At 42.5% G+C, this 20,116-nt stretch overlaps 1 protein-coding gene across 5 annotated transcripts in view; it reads right to left on the bottom strand.

The window, feature by feature from the left end:
* HPS1 (HPS1 biogenesis of lysosomal organelles complex 3 subunit 1) overlaps positions 1 to 3,476 on the bottom strand; it is a 37,263-nt gene extending 33,787 nt beyond the window's left edge. For 4 of the 5 annotated variants that reach the window (XM_027859464.1, XM_027859440.1, XM_027859457.1 and 1 more), the window contains exons 1-2: positions 3,422 to 3,476; positions 1,401 to 1,499 (exon numbers count right to left, since the gene is read on the bottom strand). The gene's annotated coding sequence lies outside the window, so the exon portion shown is untranslated. The remainder of the gene's footprint in view (positions 1 to 1,400; positions 1,500 to 3,421) is intronic. The other variant, XM_027859448.1, reaches the window with a different exon arrangement.
* Between the last annotated feature and the right edge of the window lie 16,640 nt (positions 3,477 to 20,116).

The raw sequence follows: 20,116 nt of genomic DNA, 5'->3' as shown, positions 1-20,116 counted from the left end.
ATCTCCCTCCTGCCCTCCCAAATGACTCTGGACTGGATAACCCTGCACACATCTGGTGTTTCTCCTCTTCATGTTCAGGTTGCATGCATTAGTCCATGTACCCATCTACCCAGTAGCTCCTGGTGAGGAAGACTTATTCCATTCTTTGTCCTTGCATCCTCAGCCTAGCACACACAATGCTGGCATATAATCAGCACAAAATCAACTCGTTAGCCTGGCACCGAAAGCCCACTAGAATCTGGCTCAATGCAATGTGACCTCGGGGATTCCTGGCAAAGTAAAGGTTGAGAGGGAGGGCTTCTTGGGCTCCTTCCCACTGTCATTCTGGGCCATTCTTGTCTTTTTCCATACCATTATCCTACTTCCACCATAGGAAGGGACCTTGGAGGCCATCATGTCCAACTCCTTCATTTTAAAGAAGAGGAAACTGAGGCACAGAAACATTAAGTGATTTGCCCAAGGTCAAAATGCTATTAAGTATATGAGGCAGGATTTAAATTTTTGTTTTTCTGATGCCAAACACAGCCTGCCACCCTTTAGGCCATATTCTAGCCAAACTGGACTATCTCTTCCACACAGTGTACATGCCACGTCCCACCTCCATCCTTTTGTGCAGTCCATCCCTGTACCAAGAATGTCATCTCCCTTTTCATCATTGCCTTTCAGAATCCCCCTTTGCGTTTAAGGCTCAGCTTTGACATACCTCCTTCACAAAGACTTCCTTGAACTTCCCCAGCTGCAACTGTTTTCTCCAAATTAAAATTTTACTAAAGCACTTGGTCTGGACTTCTCCTTGGCCCCTATCTTATTATATTATTAATTATTATTATTATTTACTCTGCCATGTATAATAATAATAGGTAACATTTGTAAAGCACTTTAAGGTTTGCAAAACACTTTACAAATATTCTCTCATTTAATCCCACAACTCTGGAAGGGAGGTGCTATTAGTAGCCTCATTTTACAGATGGGACAACTGAGGAGGACAGCGGTTGAGTGACTTACCCAGGGTCACTCAGGTAGTAAGTGTCTGAGGCTGGTTTTGAACTCGGGTCTTCCCCGAATCCATGTCTGGCACCGTGTGCCACAAATGACAGTCACTCTTTGCCTTTGGAATGGGTTTCATGAGTCGCTGTGGCCAAAACCCTCCCCCAACACATCACCTGGAAGCCAGCCTCCTGGTGATGAGTGGCTCTAAATATCTAGGGACCAGGGACAATAGACATAAACTGGCCATGACCTGAAGGCTTGAGAATGAGGTTTTCCTCTGGGTGAGGAGGTGCTGCTGATGGACAAGGAAGCTAGCCTGGTTGCTCTCCATATCCCCAGCACAGTTAGGTTTGACCTCTGGTAAAAGCTCATTCCTCTAGGGCAGGATTTCAAAGTGGATGTCAATTTACCTTGAAGGGGATAGCAGCTGTCCTCCAGGGAGGATGAAGTTCAGTAAACTGTTGGGACAGGCAGGGCAGTCATCTCAGTCTGGTGGTGAAGGCCAGTTGCTGCAAACACATTGACCAATCCCCTGATTAACCAATAAGCATTTTATTAAGTGCCTATCATTCAGTAGACATTGTTTGAGGTACTGGGGATACAAAGACAAAAGGTCCTGCCCTCCAGGAGTGTACATAACACAAAAGAAAACCAGCGTTGTATTCTCATTCTCCCTATTTCAGGCCTAAACAAAATGGAGCAGGGGCTGGAGGGGATGCATAGACAAATGGGGCCTGTCAAGTATAGACCCCTGATTGCCTCATCAATGCTTCTGGACATAGACATTCAACTGAGTCTAGGCTGCTCAGATTGGAGTTGGAGGAAGGGGTGGTTAACACACTTCCTATCCTTAAAATTCATAAAGCCCCCAAATTCATGAGTAGCCCCAGAACAGAGGGCTTCGTTTCAGACTCCTGGCCTCTCCGTATCACCTTAATTTTTTCTTACTTTGGGGATCCCCTAATTTCACTGACGTGGGAACTAACAATGTGCATCACAACACCTCCAGGTATCTGGGGTTCCATCCCTGGCTCTTTGGTATTTCCTATCTTCTAAAGATGCTAAAGCCTTCTACCTTCCTCTGGCCCTTACTACCTGAGTGAGGCTGGGAAAGTCACTTAACTTCTCTTGTTTCCTCACCTGTAAAACTGGGCTTTACATACTGCTGTAAGGTTCAAATGAGATAATATATGTAAAGTGCTTTGCAAATCTTAAAGCGCTATGTACGAGGTGTCCCAAAACTCTTAGTATAGTTTTAATAGGTTAAAATTTTGGAGGCACGGGGTAGGTATTTAGCTACAAATTAACTGATTGATTAGGAATGATGGACCAGAGAGCCCATTTGTATTCTCTGTATTGAGAGATCTGTGTTTTCTCTCCAAATACCCATGCTTCCTCACCAATGCTTCTTACTCTCCTACAATGCATCCCTAGAAGTTAGAGCTGAAAGGGACTTCAGAAACCATCTAGTTTAATACCTGTTATTTTATTTTCTAAAACCCTGTTATTTTTGAGAACAGGAAATGAGAGCCCTGGGAGGGGAAGTAAAATAGAACAAGTTCATAGGCCAGGCTGAAAGAGAAGCCTGGGACTCCCAAGTCAGTCTGTTACTATGAGACAGGACTGCCTAAATGACACCTCTTTTATGAATCCTTTCAAACCATCAATCAGCCAGTCATTCACAGTGCCAGGCACCGTGAGAGGTGCTGGGGATGCAATGACCAAAAAGTGAACTGGTCCCTGCCCTCAAGGAGCATACGTTTTATCGGGGGAAAAATATACATGCATAAGTGCATACGGAATAAATGGCAAATAAATACGAGGTGATTAGGAAGGGAGGCCGTTAGCGGTCAGCGGGACGATCGGAAAAGGCGGCTGCTACGGAAGGTAAAGAAAGGATGGACGAGGTTCTGCCGTCGAAGGAGATGAGGGGAGGGGCCCTGCCTGACCCTGGTCCGACTCTGGTCTGCAGCGCCCCGAGCCTGGAGCTCCTGCAGCCCGCGGTCAGCCGGACGAGGGCAGAGGCCGGCTTGGGGCCCACCTCGGCACCGCAGCGCGATTAATAAAGGTTTTCGGACTGGAGCGCCCAGGGGAGGGGGGAGGGCTCCGGACGCTCCCCCGGGGCGCCTAGCAACGAGCCCCGGCCTCCGGCCTCCCAGGAAGCAGCCCCCTGGCCCCTTTCCCCTCTCCCAAAGCCTCAGAACGCGCTCCTGGAGCACCATCCCTGGCTCTGCGTCTCTCTACTTGTGTCCGTGGGCGCGTCTGCCTGGTTTGTGTCTGTGTGAGCGCGTGTGTCTGGTCCGCGCGCCTGTCTGTCCGTCTACCCGCTCTGTGCCCCCCGCCCGGGCCCAGGAGAGGCCCCTAGCGCAGCCCCACCCCTCCAGGAGAGCAGGCGAAAAGCGAGGGGGGAGGGGGAGACGGACAGACGTACCCGAACGCCGTCACTGCAGCGGCTCTCCCGGCCCGGCCAGGCTGGCTTCCGGCAGCGAGCACGTGACGCGGGGAGAGCCACGTGCCCTCTGCCCGCCCCCGCCCCGCCCCTGGCGGCTGAGGAGGACGCGCTGGGAGGGGGCGGTGTAGAGGGGAGCACGCGCTGGAAGAGAAGTGGGCGGAGTATGCGCTAGGGGTGGGGGCGGGGAGCACGCGCTGGGGGGGAAGAGTGGGCGGAGCATGCGCTAGGGGTGGGGGCGGGGAGCACGAGCTGGGGGTAAAAGGTGTGAGACAGTCTGGCTTGGGTTTAGGCCCTGATCTGCACACAGACCAGATGAGGAAAGTGAGGCAGAGAGGAATCGACCTGGCCAGGGTCACCCAGCTCTCGGCCGCTTACAGTTCCTCCTCTCAGGGAGTTTACAGTCTAAGGGGAGAGACCTCAGGTACATAATGAGTGTGATCAAAATAAGGTCATGGGGGATGGGGGGAAGGAAGTCATGGGGGGGGAGAGGGGAGGGGTCAGGAGAACCCTGATGAGGGCTGGCCTCTGAGCCCGGAAGACCTGGGTTCCAGTCCTGCTGGGTTGGTGACCTTGCCTCAGTTTCCCCCTCTGTAAAATAAGCAGGCTGGACTGAATGGACCCCAAGCTGGCTTCCAGCTCTAAGCAAGTAGAACATTTCACCCCGAGCGGAGTTTTCGAGGAAAGTTCCCAGAGCTAGTAAGTGGCGGGCCCAGGGGGCCTTCTGGGGAGCAGTCGGCCAACATTTATTCAGCAGCTACTGTGTGCCAGGCGGGGTGCTAGGCACAGGGATACAAAAAGAGGCAGAAGACAGCCCCTGCCCTCGAGGAGCTTACAGTCTAATGGAGAAGCCAGGACTGAACAGCTGGGCACAAATGGGATCCGGAGAGGAGGCTGCCGAATTAGGGGCGATCAGCAAGGCTTCTCTGTAGGTGGGTCCGTGGCTGGGACCCCAGGGGGTCACAGAGAGAGATGGAGCATTGGCTGCAGAGAGGCATAGACTTGGATGGCACACGCTGGTCCGTCCCACCTTCTGCTTATCTAGGCAGAGGTACTGGATTTGAAGCCAGAAGACCCGAGGTCACCTCATGGCTGGGCTTGGACTTTTTCATTATAAAAAAGAGGGGCTTGGACTGGGACCTACTGAGGCCCATGCTGACCCACCCCCCAAAACAGACCACAAGACCCTGTTCTACGGGTGTGATCTGTGAGTCACCTTCCCTGTACCTCACTCTTCCCCAATCTGGCTCTATGAGAGGGGCCGGGGGTGGGCAAAATTGTGAAGTGAATAGAGTGGCTTATCTTGGACTTCCTGCTGTGCCCTGCCTGCCCCATTCCCTTTATCCCTGGCACTGCCTATAATGTGATTCATTTAGATGCCTATAATGGAATGTCAGAAAAATTATTCTTTTTTCCCCACTTCCTCCCCTTCCTCAGCAAAATAGGAATTCTCTTAGTCCTGATTGGTTGACTAAAACTTGGCTACATTAATAATAGTTTAGTGAAAGAGTTCTTAAGCTTTTTTTTTTTGAGTCATGAACCCCTTTAGAAATCTGGTGCCCCTTCTCAGAGTAATTTTTTTAAAATCATGATAGAAGGAAATGCTAACATCCAGTTAGAGATTGGTCGTAATTTTTTCCCCCATTCAAGTTCATGGACCCCCTGAAACCTAACCACAGACAAGGGTTAAGAACTCTTAGCTTAGTGTGTTTCTTTTTCTGCTCTATTATACTTAATAAAAACAATAATGATGATGATAGTGATTGATAACATCGATAACATTTATAAAGCACTTTACAAACATCTCATTTTATCCTCACAACAGCCCTGGGGTGTGGATGCTATTATTATGCCTATTTTACAGATGAGGTAGCTGAAGCAGGCAGAGGTTAAGTGCCTTGTTCAGGACCACACAGCTAGTGTCTGAAGCCAGATTTGAACCCAGACTCCTCTCCTAGCACCGTGATACCTCGTCGCCCTGCTACTTTACCTTGAGAGTATTGGTTGCTTTTCTAACTCAAAGAAATGAATCCTTAATAGCGAAATTTCATTTTGTTTGGCAATGAAGTGAAGAATTTCAGGCAGAATAGGAGAGAGATTTGGGGGCTGAAGAAGCCTTTTTCCATGTCCTTTAACTCATACCCTGGAGGCAGTCACTTGACTGCACAGCTATGCATAACCTGAGGCCTGTTTCCCTGTACCCTCATCAATGCCTTTGTGGATAGTGGTGATCAGGACCACTGGGTAGAAAACCTAAATTTCTGGACCCAAGGAGTCAAAAGACTATGAAAGTTGTATTGATTGCATTATGAAATTTTCCAGAATTTTCCTGGTAGGTTGCATCTGTCTCTCTTCAGCCTGGTGAGTATGCTGGGTTTCCTAGTGCATCATCTGTAAGGTGGGTGGTTGGATAGGACTTGGATTTGTCAGTGCACCCCCTCCCCACCCCAACGTATGTCTCTGTGGCGCATAGAAGACATGTGACCCTGGCATTGGCTTCTGCAGAACAGGTAGCGCTTTCCACCCACCCACCCGGAGCCAAGCAGGAATGGTACCCGATGCAGCTGTTCCTACAAACTCACTCCAGCTGCTTGGTCACGTAGGCACCAGATGTGCTCTCATGTGCTCTCCAGATGTTCCAATCACAGAGGACACCCCAGCTGTTTCCGTCACACTCTCAAGTTCCATTCTTCATACTCATGCTTCTTGGATGGTTGAAATGCTTAGCTCCAACCAGGGAGGGTCTTAGAAAATCTGGCATGCAGAGATTGTGTATGCATAATGCATTTCTTTTTGCTAGTTTTGTTTTCCTCTTAGTAGAGTCTACTTTTTTTATATTAGAGGCTCTGCTAAATAGAAGTCATAGATTGGAGAGCCCAATTTTTCATATTCCCTAATTCTGCTTGAGAGTTTTGTCCTGAATTTGACCATTCTTCTGAAAAGACTTCCAAAGCTGTACCTTTCAGACCTTCCCCATCTGGCCCCTTTGATCTTGGGTATTCTTGCTGTGATGTATAATTTTTCCTCCTCTTTGACTCTTCTCATGATCATTCACTTTGTGATGCTTGAGAGTGTTAGGGGATTTAGAGCTGGAAGGATCCAGTAGTGGTGGGAAGAGAAGCAGGTGAGTTTTTCTCTGTGGCCAAGGGAGGAAAAAAAAAAGAAAGGGAATGAAAGAAGGAACTTGTGACTAAAACTTTTTCCTTCAAGGGTTTATTGAAGGTGGAAGTTCTGGCCTCCTCACCTCCTCCTACTTTATCCTGTTACAAAAGCCCCTGACTCAGGTTTTTCTGAACTGGTCTAAGGGCTCACATTGTTCTATGGGAAATGCAATCCAGATGCAAACTTTTCCATCTTAATTGGGGGATGTCTGAAAATTGTGGACTGCCTGTACCTCTGCCCCTGTGAATTAAGGCAATAAGAATTGTTCTCCAGAATGCCACTAGCCCAGAGGACCTTTGAGTGTTTAGTTTTTTCCAGGAGCTGGAAGGCTTAAGGTAGTAAAGATAGATTGCATATGGCCAATTATTCATTGTGCTCTAGCCTGACTTTGTTGGACCAGTTTGGCTCCCTTATACCATGCCTTCAGTCCTTGGTCTCTAGTTCCACTTTAATTCTTTGACCTTGTGGGAAGACTCGATTCAACTCTCAGGGCTCTGATCTCAGAGCCTCACCAACATGCTTGAGTTAGAAGGAGACCTGGTGGAATTGACCCTCTGTGATTTTGTCATTCCCATTGCAGAGGGGCAGATATGAGGACGTGCCATAGAACGTGCCATAGAAGGCTTAAACCTTGTGGATACAGGAAGTGTCAATCAATCAGGTAATCAAAAGCTTTCATTAAATGTCTAATAGATGTCAGGCACCATACTGGGCACTGGGGAACTAATAAAAAGTGACATCATCTCTGCTTCCAGGGAGCTTATGTTATGTCAGGGGAGACAGCGTGTGCAGATATGTCTAGATAGAATAAGTACAAAATACAGACAAAGAATTGGGGGCTCTTGCTGTTGGGAGGATCAGAAAAGGCTTCATGTAGAAGGGGGTGCTTGAGGTTTCTGTGAAGTGGGTCTGAGGAGGGAAGGCCAGGGCTAGGGCACAGATGGAGATTGGCTGCCACATGTGGGCCAGTTTGGCAGAATTGTAGAGTGTGGGAAGGGAAGGGGTTTAAGAGCTAAACAGAGGAGTTGATATTTGAGCTACTGAACTTGTGTGAGTAGTCCTAGAGTGGCACGGTCAAACTGTGTTTTTTGGCAGTTGCGGGGAGTAGGGAGAAGCCTGAGGTGGGGAAACTAAGGAGGAGGCCATTATGAAAGGCAGGAGGTGATGAGGACTCAAGCTGTGGTAGTGGCTCAGTGAATAGAGAGGCAGCAGTGCCAGAAAAGGCAGATTTATTGACTGATTGGCTGTGTGGACTGAGGAATGTTGATGAGATAAGCACCACGCTGAAGTTAGAAGCTTGAAAGCTTGTGAGAATGGTGCTGTCCTCTGTACAAATGGAGACATGCAATCAAGGGTTGGATTAGGGAGGGAAGAGAACAAGTTATGTTTTGGGCTTGTTGAGTTTGATGTCTCCAGGACGTGCAGTTTGAAATGTCCCACAGGCAGTCGGTGATGTGGTATTGGAGTTCAGGAAAGACACTGGGACCTGCTGGAGAAAACTGATTGTTAAATTTTCTGGGAGCATTTGTACCTTGGAAGTTGAGAAACACTACAGATCAGGGCTTCCTTGTTTTGTTGATTGTCTAGACTTAAGAGAGTAAAAAGAGAAAAGGTTAATAATGAGATTAAGCCTAAAAAATGTGTTGTGCATAATCCCCCCCTCCCCCAAGAGCCAGTTGTTACACATTTACCACTATACCCTTGAATGGACTACAGATCTGGGAGTCATCAGCAGAAAGATCATAAATAAACTTACGGAAGCTGATGAGGTCATCAAGAGAGGATAGAAAGAAGGCAAATTGGCCCAGGACAGAACCATGGAGGTGCACTCACAGTCAGGGGGCATGCAATGGATGATGAGTCCACAAAGGAGACTAAAGGTGGCTCATAGGTAGGAGAAGAACTAGGTGAAAGCAATGTCACCAAATCCAGAGAAGGAGGGAGTGAGTGGACAACACTGTCAAGTGCAGCAGGGGGGTCAGGAGCATGAGGACAGAGAAAACACTGTCAGATTTGGGACTTCAGAGATTGTCAAAAACTTGGGAGAGAGCAGTGTCATTTGAATGATGAAATCGTAAGGCAGATTGCAAAGGGTTAAGTGAACAAGAATTCCTTCTCTCACTTAGGCTTGACTAGTGGTCCTATTCATTCTTGTTAACAGCATCATTGTTATTACTAACAACAGGAACAGCAGTAAGAACTGGAACCATTAATACACAGGGAAAAAAAAAACAATGGTCACATTCAAGCAAAAAGTAATTAATTTTTTAAAAAAAAGTATAAAATGTCAACTAACTTTTTTTTTTAAATTAAGGACAGGGAGCTTAGAATCATAGAATACTACTGTGTGATTGCCTTGTGCAAGCCTTAGTTATTGATGAGAAAACTGAAAGCCAGATAAGTAAGACACAAAACTTTATTCAATAAATACACCTAAAACAAACTAAATTTGATTCCTATGTAGTGATCAGTTAAGGGACAGAGTCAGAGAGAAGAAAGGGAAAAGATAGGAAAAAGAGGAGAAAGAAGAAAAAAAGCAAAGATGGACAGAAAGTTAGAAAGTTGGAATAAAAGGTGAAGAGAAAAAGACAAGCTGAACGGAGGGAGAAATAGAGAATATCAGTAACTTGATCTCACAATACCACTGTTAGGTCTGTTTCCAAAGATGATTAGGGAAAAAGGAAAAGAACCTAAAGTATTTATAGCAGCTATCTTTGTGGTAGCAAAGAACTGGAAATTGTGAGGATGCCTGTCAATTGAGGAATGGCTGAAAGAGTTGTGGTGTATCATCATGATGGAATACTGCTGTGTTATAAGAATTGATGAGCTCGATGATTTTAGAAAAAAAAAACACGGATAGACATTTGCAAAATAATGAAGAGTGAAATGAGCAGAACCAAGACAACATTGTATACAATAACAATATTGTTTTTAAGAACAACTTTGAGTGAAAAAGTCATTTGACTATTATAACTACCCAAATTAACTATAATAGAATACATGAAGGAAGATGCTATCTGCATCCAGAGAAGTAACTGATAAATAGAAGTATGTATAGAATGATTTCACATATATATATACATATTTGTGTCTAATGGTAGCCAACTCTAGGGCAGGGGGTGGGCTGAGGGAAGAAAAAAAGGAAGAAAAAAATTTACATGATAACTTTATCATATATTTAAAAGGAATAGCAAGTTGTACATTATAAATTTGCATTTTCATGTGCAATCATCTTTTTTTCTACTATGTTATGGAAATGCTTGTTTTATTTCATAAATTAAAAATAAAATAAATTTAAAAAGCAATGTCAGTAGCAGCCTCTGATATGAATGTGTAGGAGGCAAGCTGCTGCCATGCTCTGCTGTTCACTTGGGTTGTGGGCATTGAAGGAAGTTACTAGTCCTTTCTGTGTTTTAAAATTCTAATTACTTCAGCTGAAGTTTGGAGATGGTCTTTTTGTATTGGGAAATATAAATGCTTGAGTGGAACCATAGGGGAGTTGGTTGACATCCTCCACTGTAGAGTGGGATATGTGCTGGTCTTGGAGTCAGAGCACTGTTGATCCAAGCCTGGGTCTACTACTTACTAGCTGTGTGACTTTGGGCAAGTCACCTACCTTCTCTGAACCTCGGTCTCATCTCTGTAAAATGAAAAAAATTTTCTAGGTCTCTAAATCATTTAAATTTTTTCTTTGTTTCATGGGTTACAATGGCCAAAAAAAAAAAAAATTATCTCCAGGTGGCCAGCCTACTAGAGATAACCTTTTCATAAGTAGCTAGGTTGGTTCTCAGAAAACAGGGTAAGTTTGTCACCAGGGTTGTATTCAAAACCTTTACAATATAGTAGGAACTCAGTAGGAGCTTTCAGAGCTTATGCTCCTCCGGCATAGTTTAGGAGAATCCAGGGTCACCTCCATGCCTTGAGGTGACATTGGAGCTCTATGGAACAAATTATATAGATTAGGTAAATAAAGATGGAAAATTCTCCTTTATTAAGTTCTGTGCATATTTTTATTTTCTAGTGTGAGATCTGGCTGGGTTGGTGCAGGCTTCTTTAAACTTATGGGCGACTGTAGCCACATGGGCTGTCTGGGTCAGCCTTTGGGTAGCACATGATCCAGGCCCTTCTCTGTCTAGTGCCCACTGAAGAGCTCAGCCTTATGGCGACTTTAATATCCCTTCTGTCCACTAGAGGGCACTCAAAGCCAAAGCCGTCCTCAATGGCAGCCAGAGCTACTTCTGCCTTTTGCTTTCTGGTACAAATGTAGCATTTACCCTTTGCACATGCTACTTCCTCCTGATTTTTAATTTACCATATGAAGCATTAAACATAAAATTGCTAGTTTTCTTGGCTCTGCCCCCATCCCTTGGGATAATTCACTCTCTAAGCCTCTACCTTCTGTATCCAGTAGATTATATACATGAAATGATTGTACAAATAAAACCAACTACCCTATATCTCACTGAAATATATTTATCTATATCTATCTATCTATCTATATCTATATATCACATCTTTCCTTTCCTATTCTCTATTGGCTCTTCTGTCCTAGGAAATTCCCTATGCACTCCTGTAACTCAAGGAGTACAGATAGGGCAAGAAGAACTCTTCCAGTGTTTTCCAAGTATATTCCAAAGAATATAATGAATCCAAGAATCTCATTGGCTCAGCCAGTCAGATCACTAAGCAAGATTCAAACGAGCTTATGGTCTCTAGCAGCCTCTGAGTGATAGCTGATCATAGTATGATCTTCCTTAGCAGCTAGTTTTGGCCCCACATGGTGACTGCAGATGTCTCTCCTTCCTGCTGTGTAGACAGAATCTCAGCTCCAAAGGTGGAATCTCCGTGCTGCCTGTACGTCCCCAAAGAGGCTATAAATTATAGTCAACCTTTTTTTTTAATATGTTCTTGCTTCAGAGGGAATTAACATAACTTCCCAGGTAGTTCCTTTATGGTAGGAAAGGGCCTAGAATCATCTCTGCTTTGCTTTTCCTCTGAATTGTCCAGGCTGGTGGGAAACTCAAAAAATGCAGAGAGTGAAGTAAAAATTTCCATAGGTTACTACAGTTATCTTCATGTAAAAATATCTCTTTGGACTATAAGTCACATGAAGGAAGAAATCATATCTTAACTGTGTTATCTCCTCCAGTGCTTAGCAGAGTCATCCTAGTAGATGCCTAATAAGTATTTGTTGAAACATTTGCCAAAAAACTTTGAAACTTGATTTTAACAATGCAATATGTTACAAAATAAATGACACATGCAATTTGTCACAAGATAACCAATACTGTACAAAGGAAAATTTTCTGGCATTAAAATGCTTATTTATAACAAATAACATTAAACATTTTTATTGCATGTCCCTGTCCTGTGTGTGGCACTCTGTGACTGCCTAGCTTGTCTGCCCTTAGTGCTGATTTTGTGTAAATTCATAGTATTTGGTGAGAATTTTTTTAATGGAGAAAAAAACCTTTCAATAATAACTACTAGTTTAATAAACTTTTCAGGAATAACTAATTATAGTAGTTAACTACCGCCCACAGTTCTTCAGTAATTCTTAAATTGTCAGAGACATAGATGATTGATGGCAGCAATGTACTAGGGAAATGTTACACTTTGGAATACCTTGCTAGAACAATACATTTCTTTCCTTTAAGTTTTTTTTCAATTACACGTAAAAACAATTTTTAACATTCATTTTTAAAAATTTTGAGTTCTAAACTTTCTCCCTCCTTCTTCCCCCTACTCCCTCTTTGAGAAGGCAAGCAGTTTGCTATAGATTATATGTGTGCAGTCATGCAAAACATTTCCATATTAGCCATGTAGAACAATATATTTAAAAGATATTTATGTATATGTTTACTCTATTGGGCACATCTCTCTCGTCTCCACTGATGCAAGCTCAACCCCTTCAAATCATAATAATAGATTTCATCAGTTTTTTTGTGGCCAAAAAAATTCATCACCTTGTGGCTAATCTTTTGGTGATAAGCTTCTCCAAACTTAACTAACGTCTAGGTGTTCCCTAATTTTGAGTAAAATTCACATCTCAGATAATTTTGCCTTACTCAAGAATCTGTGAGGCAAACTCCATTAACCTAGGACTGATCCCCAGGGATTTCTGTACTCCACAGTGGCTTATGCATCCCAGCAGGGCCCCACAACAGGACCACACTTTTCAATAAATACAAGAACAGGACAAGCCAGTCCTGAGCCAATGACCACAGGATCTGCCTAGAACAGACCATATATTGCTCACCCCACCAGGAAAAAAGACACACATAGACATCATGTCAGTGTTCCATGATGACAATACCCTGTCAAGTATAGTTTCTCTCAAATGTCCACAGTAACAATTGTTTAAGAAAACTTCAGTATGCTTGGTATGGTCACAGAGTGACAACCAACAATGGTTGAGACCCTGCTTTTACAGGCAGAAATCTATTTAATAGCTATTTGTGATAGATTCTTAACACAAAAAGATATTTTCACATGGGGGATTTGTATCTCTTTGTCAGTCAGGAGTTATGGAGTCTGTGGAGTTGTGGTAGGAATTCTTGGACAGGCTTTCTCTGTTCCTGGTCAAAATCTTCAAAAACTTGCCACCTAAAGAGAGTATTTGTATTGTATATAAAAGACAGTCCATTATTAGTGTGATAGTGTTTTTAGTACAGAACACTAAATGGTCGTCTGTTGACGTGAGGTTCCCTATACATCACTTAGGAAAAATTACTTAACACACTTGGAGGAATTGGGCTTGTTCTGACTTTTCCAATATAGTGCATAATTTCTGAGACCCAAACTATTAACTTCTGGACATTGGGCCTATGAACCTGAACTAATTTGCTTTATTTATTGCTAATTTGCTTTCCTGCTATGACGAATCCAGTTCACTATCCAGGGGCTGCACGCTTAGATGGATTCAAGATGGCAAGGAGGCTCTGGCATTGTCTTTTCTGGCGTCTGCAGCTTTGAACTTGCTTTGACTTTCAGGCCCCAGGACTCTGTCATCACTTGAATAGGCTGATTCTTCTTGATGTTCTCTGTGCCTGGTTTGTGGACCGCCAGTGAGTTTGTAGTCAGACCCTGTTGCATTCTTCTCCTCTCTCCCCCCTTCCCCAAGTAGCATACCTTTTAGCACAAACCAAGCTATTTACTTTAAAGGTCCTGGAGTAAAAGTGAACCCTGAGAGGTGGAGGCGTTAGGGGTTGCAGCCTCAGACAGCTGGAATAGGTTACCTGTTTCACTGAGTCAGGCGCCAGTGTTGTCTGGTTTTAAACTCTTCTGATCTTTTACCTTGAGGATCCTCATCAGGGGAAAGGAACCCAGCACAATGTTGTCTCTTAGGTTACACCAAATGTTCTGTGTTGTGCTGTTTCTATGGGATGAAGTTGGCTTCAGTAGGTGTGGGCTGATGACTGCCTTGGGGGGCTTCTCACAAAAACCAGATGCCTATCTTACCAGGCCATGATCCAGAGTAGAAAAAATGTAAGTCAACAGAAACTTATATGTATAACACTGGGATTAGTGTCAGTTACAGCTAGAGCTCAGCTAATAAGGAAGAGTTAGAATAACCCAGGTGCACTTGTTAATAAATGTTTTAACTGACAGACGTTCTATTTTGGTGTACAGGGCAATAATTCTATGTTTTTGTCTTGAATTTCTGCTACACTAGTTTCATCTATGAAAGATAGTTCTATTTCTATAAAAAACAGGGTATAAGTAACTTTGGGTCTGGTTAAAGTATTTGATCTGTAGTAGGTCTGACTGGAAGAACCTAGTGGCAGTTAAGAATCTTGTTCTTGCCAGGGGGTAACCATTCTACCTAATATCAAGAGCAAATTCCATTATGAAAATTCCATCTCTTGAGAAAAATTCCATTACACCTTGATAAAGCTGGATGTATAAATAGGTTTATGTTAGTTTTTATAGTCTGGAAACAGTATGAAACAATCTGCATAGAGAATTTGAAGGATAATTTTGAAATTCTGAGTGGATGGATCATGTGGTTAAGAGATAGTGTTAAGGACAGAGGACCTCCTGGCTCTTCAGGCTGTGCTCCATTGGGTGGTAGACTTTGGTTAGGGCACATCAAATTCTCTCCAGTTCTTAGTTTTATAGATTCAATTTCTAGGAGCCACATTTGGAATAACCAGACTCAGAATATTGTTAGGCAATGGGGAAGATCAAGAATAAAGTTTTTTTTAAAGATGATTTGAAATATGTCCTCTCAAATTGAAGGCAGCCTCCTAATAATTCAATTAATTAATAATCAATTTGAGGATCCTCACTTCTCAAAATTGTCTCCATACAGTGTGGTCAGCAACCAATGATTAGCAAATTTGACTTCCACCTAAACTTGTGGCAAGACCCCACATCATCATTGTGGAGACTATCAAGTTAAAAAACCAACAGCTTGCTTACCTTAGTAAACCACGTGTTAAGTATATCATGTAGTAACACATCTTAAGATTGAGGAAGGCATAAATAAAATTCCTCATATGTGCCCTCAATCCATGTTTCCCCACAAAATGCTCAGAGGACAGAAAGTTGAATATTCCATTTTTATTACTTCCAAAATATTCAACATATAAAATACCTCATGGACCCAAATTCTTTGCAGTCATCAGACTCATATAATCCTTAATAAAATCTGTTTTCTGGAAGAAAATATTAACACCTGTAAAATCCCCCTCACATTGAAGAGGCCTCCTATGGGAGGCGTCACTTGGACTCACTCCTTTTGCCAACTTCCAGACTAATAGAACTTTGAAAGCTTATTTTTGCTTCTTCTGAAAATATAATTTAATACACAACATTTACAACATGAAAACCAGAAATACTTCCACTATAATAACTATAATATTAGTGATGTAAGGAAATACGGAAGGCTTGGGCTGACTGGGGTTTGGATTAGTATTTCCCCTTTCCTCTTCTAAATCACTGGAGCTATGGACTGAGTATAAACCCCATGGGGGCTTGGTAAACCTTAAAACTTCAGGTCACCAATATGGTTTCCCAGCAATTTCTTCTCTGTACAGGGAGGAGGAAGTGCTATAAACTCCTATCAGGTATGCTGAAACCCTTTTTCAGTCCTTATACACACGGATCATCCTTCTCTCATCGATAGCGACACTATGAACCAAAGGGGAACTAATATAGCTATTTTGGTTTGGCTTGTTTTTTGGGTTTGTGTTCAAATCCTTGTTCTGCTATTTGCTACTCATGTGACCTTGTTCACTTAACCTATTTGAGAATCAGTTTCCTTATTTATAAAACGATGGGACTGAAAAAGAAACAGCTAATATCACTTCCAGCTCTAAAAATCTTTGATACTATGATCCTTTGCCTAGAAGGAGCTAAGTAGTATAGTGGATCAAGTGCTAGTGTGACCCTGGGCAAATTACTTAATCTGTTTGCCTCAGTTTCCTCAATTATAAAATGGGCATAATAGCACCTGCCTCCTAAGGTTGTTGTGAAGATTAAATGGGTTATTTGTAAAGCACGTAGCATGGTACCTGGCACATCGTAGGCACTTAATAAATGATTTTCCTCCTCTCTTCCTTGGTGTTACATGGCATTTGCAAGTATATGGTACTATCCTTTTCTTCTCAAGCTTGTTTATTCCTTCCTTCTCTCAAAACAAAAGAAAACCTTGTTAAGCCCAATCACCTAATAATAAACTGTTAATAAACAAGGTAGCAGGAGAAGCATTCTTGCATGAAAATAGAAAGCAAGTAGTATGACATGACTAGGTCTACCATTCACTAAGCATTACCTAGGGGTGTCACAAAATTTAGTTACTATCACCTTGGTGCTGATTTGAAATACTTATGAGGAAACACTACTCAGGACTAACCTAAGGAGACAGGAACAGATGTCTCTCTTTATGACAGAGGTATTAGAATCCGTGTTAAGCATTTCAGAATTCTTCTAAGCACTGACAATATTCCAATTTGTATTATGTAAAACTCCCTCCTGCAGTATAAACTCCTTGAGGGGAGAATCATAGCACACGGGTCATAGAAAGAGGACTGACTCAGGAGTCACAATACCTGGGTCGTAGTCTTACCTCTGCCTCTTACCAGTAGTGTGACCTTGGACAAATCATTTGACCTCTTTTGAGACTTGGCTTCCTCAACTATAAAATGATAGTAACATTTGATTCATCTAGCCTTATGGGCTTTTGTGAGCAGAAGTTTTAAAATAAGGCATTAAGCCTTAGGTCAGTGAGCTATTACTTTGTTTACCCTCACTCCAAACATGTGGCCCACAACCACTAGTGCCTCTTGATTCTGTGTGTCACTTGTCAGGGTCTTCCTGTACTTCTTCCACAAGAGACCCATCCAAGTGCAAGGAGGCTTCCTCTGGATTCCTTGATAAGACTGAGATACTAATGGAGCATGGAGATGCTCTACTGTTTATTTTCCCCCTCACTATGTGTTAAGTCCCTATTATTTTCTTTTCAAGTCATACAACTTTCTGATGTTAACCTTACAGATAGTAGCTGCTTAATTGTCTGAACTGGATGGAATGTCATTCTTTCTCTTCTTGTTTTAAAAGGGACATTGCAGACCCAGTCACAATATTTGAAAACATACTCGCTACTTTGCATTTTGGAGCAGTGATATGCAAAACGAACCTCAGTTACAAGGAGATGCCAGTGCTTTGCTTCATCTGAAAGAAGAGATCAGCGGGTGGTAACAAGTATGCTGTGGATAAAGCTCAAACCTCAAGTTTCAACTGCTCTTCACTCTCTTAATGTTCTAATGGTGATCTACTACTGTTTAAATTAGGGGAGAGTAGACCCTGGGATGATATCTGGAATCTAAGAGCACTGGTGCTCTTCACAAACTCTTACTGGTCATAAAATATTAGGCTAGTGATTTATATTAAAAATAAAAACACAAATTAATCTTGTAGGAGAGTTCATTATTGAGGCAATGTGGCATAGTAGAAGGAATGTTTGACATAAAAGTCAAGATAAAACTTACCATCATGGCTCACTCACAGGCTTTATGACCATGGCTAAGTTATTTGACTTCTCTGAGTTCACTTACATCTGTAAAATGGGTATGGTAATGTTTGTACCACTCATCTCACAGGATTCTTATGGGGAAAAAAGGCTTTGTAAGCCTTAAGATGCTATATGAGAAGTGATTTATTATTATTCGTCAGGAAGGCTCATTGACAGAGCTAGAAGAGATCTAACAGTAATTTTAACGATAGGATATGTTTGTACTGTTTTTAAGGAGTAGTTGATAAATGGCAGTATTAATAATACATATGGTAGTGATTCTAAATGGTCATCTTGTTTGTTTCTTCTTGGGTTTTAGAAAACAATCAAATTCCTTGTTTGAGAGCTACCTTTTATGGAAAATAATCATAGAATCCTGAAGTTGAAGGGATAGCATCAGACCCTCTGCTCAACTCTATTCAAAGCAGGAGTTTCTTCGGTGACACCCATAACAAGTCCAGTCTTTTTTTTTTTTTTGAACACTTAATATGAATGCTTCTACTATTAAAAAAAAAGTTGTGATAGCCTAAGAAATTATAAACAACTTCTCACAATAACTCATATTTTCATGGTGCTTTTACACTTTCCTCATAACAACCCTGAGAAGTAAGTAGTGCAAATATTATTATGCCTATTTTACAAATAAGGCAACTGAGGGTCAGAGACATTAAATGACTTGTCCAGGGTCACGTGACTAGTAAGCCAGGGTTTAAATCCTGGTCCTCCATGACTCCACAAAAAAGCCAACTCAACAAAGCATACATCCATCTTTAAGGGGGAAGGTTGGTAGGTACATGCACTAGGGGAAGGCAGAGATAAATACCTGCAGAGGTGGGCTGGTGGTATTTGAAAAAAAGTATGATTGCTTGGAAAAGAATTGTTAAAGTAGGTATTAGAACAGCTGGTGAAGTTGGTGGGGTGGAGGAGAACCGAGGTGCTAGTTGAAGGCAGTTTGAAAAAGCTGTTATTACATAAAAAGTACGTAGCCCTGATTTTGGGTTTCTATTGTCACTCTATCTTTGAGGGGGCTTTTGAATGACATTTCAAGTATCTGAAAGGTCCTTTTGTACATCCACCCTCCCCCTTCTATTCTGTTCTCTTCAGAAATTAAACAATTGCCTTTTTCTAATAAAACACTGAAGAATTTACTTCCTCTATCAATAAACTTTCAAGGTGAAGCAAGGGTAGTCACAACACAAGCAAAGTGGATTCTTAGTGCCTGCTGACATAGTTATACCTACATTTTTATTTATGTGTCTGACATATAACCCTTGGTGATTACTAGGTAAATGCAAATATGAATGACTAGGTTCTCAAACCTATAGATACCAATGCTTAGAATTTGCAACATCTCTCCAGTATGCCCCCTTCCCTCCTCTGACACTGCCACAACTCTACTGCAGGCCCTCATCACATCTCCCCTAGTCTCTCCCCACTCCAATCTATCTTCATTCAGCCACAGAAGTGATTTTCCTATAGTGCAGGTTCAATCATGTCACCCCTCCTACTCAATAAAATTCAGTGGCTCTGTTGCTGTGTTTGGCATTCAAACCCTTCATACTCTAGCACCCTCTTACCACTGTCTTCTTACAATTTACTTCCCTACATATACTCTTTGATCCAGTGACACCATCCTCCTGACCCTCGCACAAATAAGACCTTGGCTCTAGTTATTCTGACTGTTCCTCAAGCTTGGAATGTTCTCCCTCCTCTGCTCTGACTACTGACCTCCCCAGCTTCCTTTACGACCCAACTAAGATCCCATCTTCTACAGGAAGCCTTTCCCAACTCCTCTTAATCCCAGTGCCTTCCTTCAGTTAATTACTTCCTATTTATCTTGTTTACAGCTTGCTTTATATATCTGTTTGTTTGATTATTGTCTCCCCCATTAGATTGTGAGCTCCCCAAGGTCAGGGACTGTCTTTTGCTTCTTTTTGTATCTCCAGCACTTAGCACAGCATCTGGTGCATAGTAAGTGCTTAATAAATGTTTATTGATTGAGTGGAAGGGATCTTAGAGGTCATCTCTGGTAAATCTCTATCCCATAGGAGTAGGTATACTTGTTCTACCCCATAGTCCCCAAGAGGTCTGCTGTTCCATAGTGTGACAGAGAGAACTGGCAATTTTTATGTAGTTTTGGGATTCAGGTTGAAGGTCAGTATCCTTAAACAATCTCATTCCCACAGTAGGCTTTGAGGCTCTTGAGACCATGTGCCACAAGGGCCCACAATGAATTGGAATGGGAGAATAGTAGTTATAATTTTTAATGTACATCTTAGTTCTGGTATTTCAGTTCTTTTTGCCTCTGTCCTAGCTAATTCTTATCCTAGACAGTGGTAACGTTTTTTGTTTGTTTATTTGAAATGAATGAGAAATGCTGAGTACCCAGATGTTGGACATGATCTCTAAAAAAAATAGGAGAACCAGAACTTACACATATTCCCTTCATACTATTTGGGAGTGAAAAGGAAAGAGAAGACTGAAGGAACAGGAAGCAA

The sequence above is a fragment of the Vombatus ursinus genome, unplaced genomic scaffold (assembly GCF_900497805.2).
Source record: "Vombatus ursinus unplaced genomic scaffold, bare-nosed wombat genome assembly UNPS02000749.1, whole genome shotgun sequence".
In the NCBI taxonomy this organism is placed as follows: domain Eukaryota; kingdom Metazoa; phylum Chordata; class Mammalia; order Diprotodontia; family Vombatidae; genus Vombatus; species Vombatus ursinus.
Note: the sequence above shows the minus strand (reverse complement) of the source record. Positions and strands in the feature narration are given on the sequence as shown.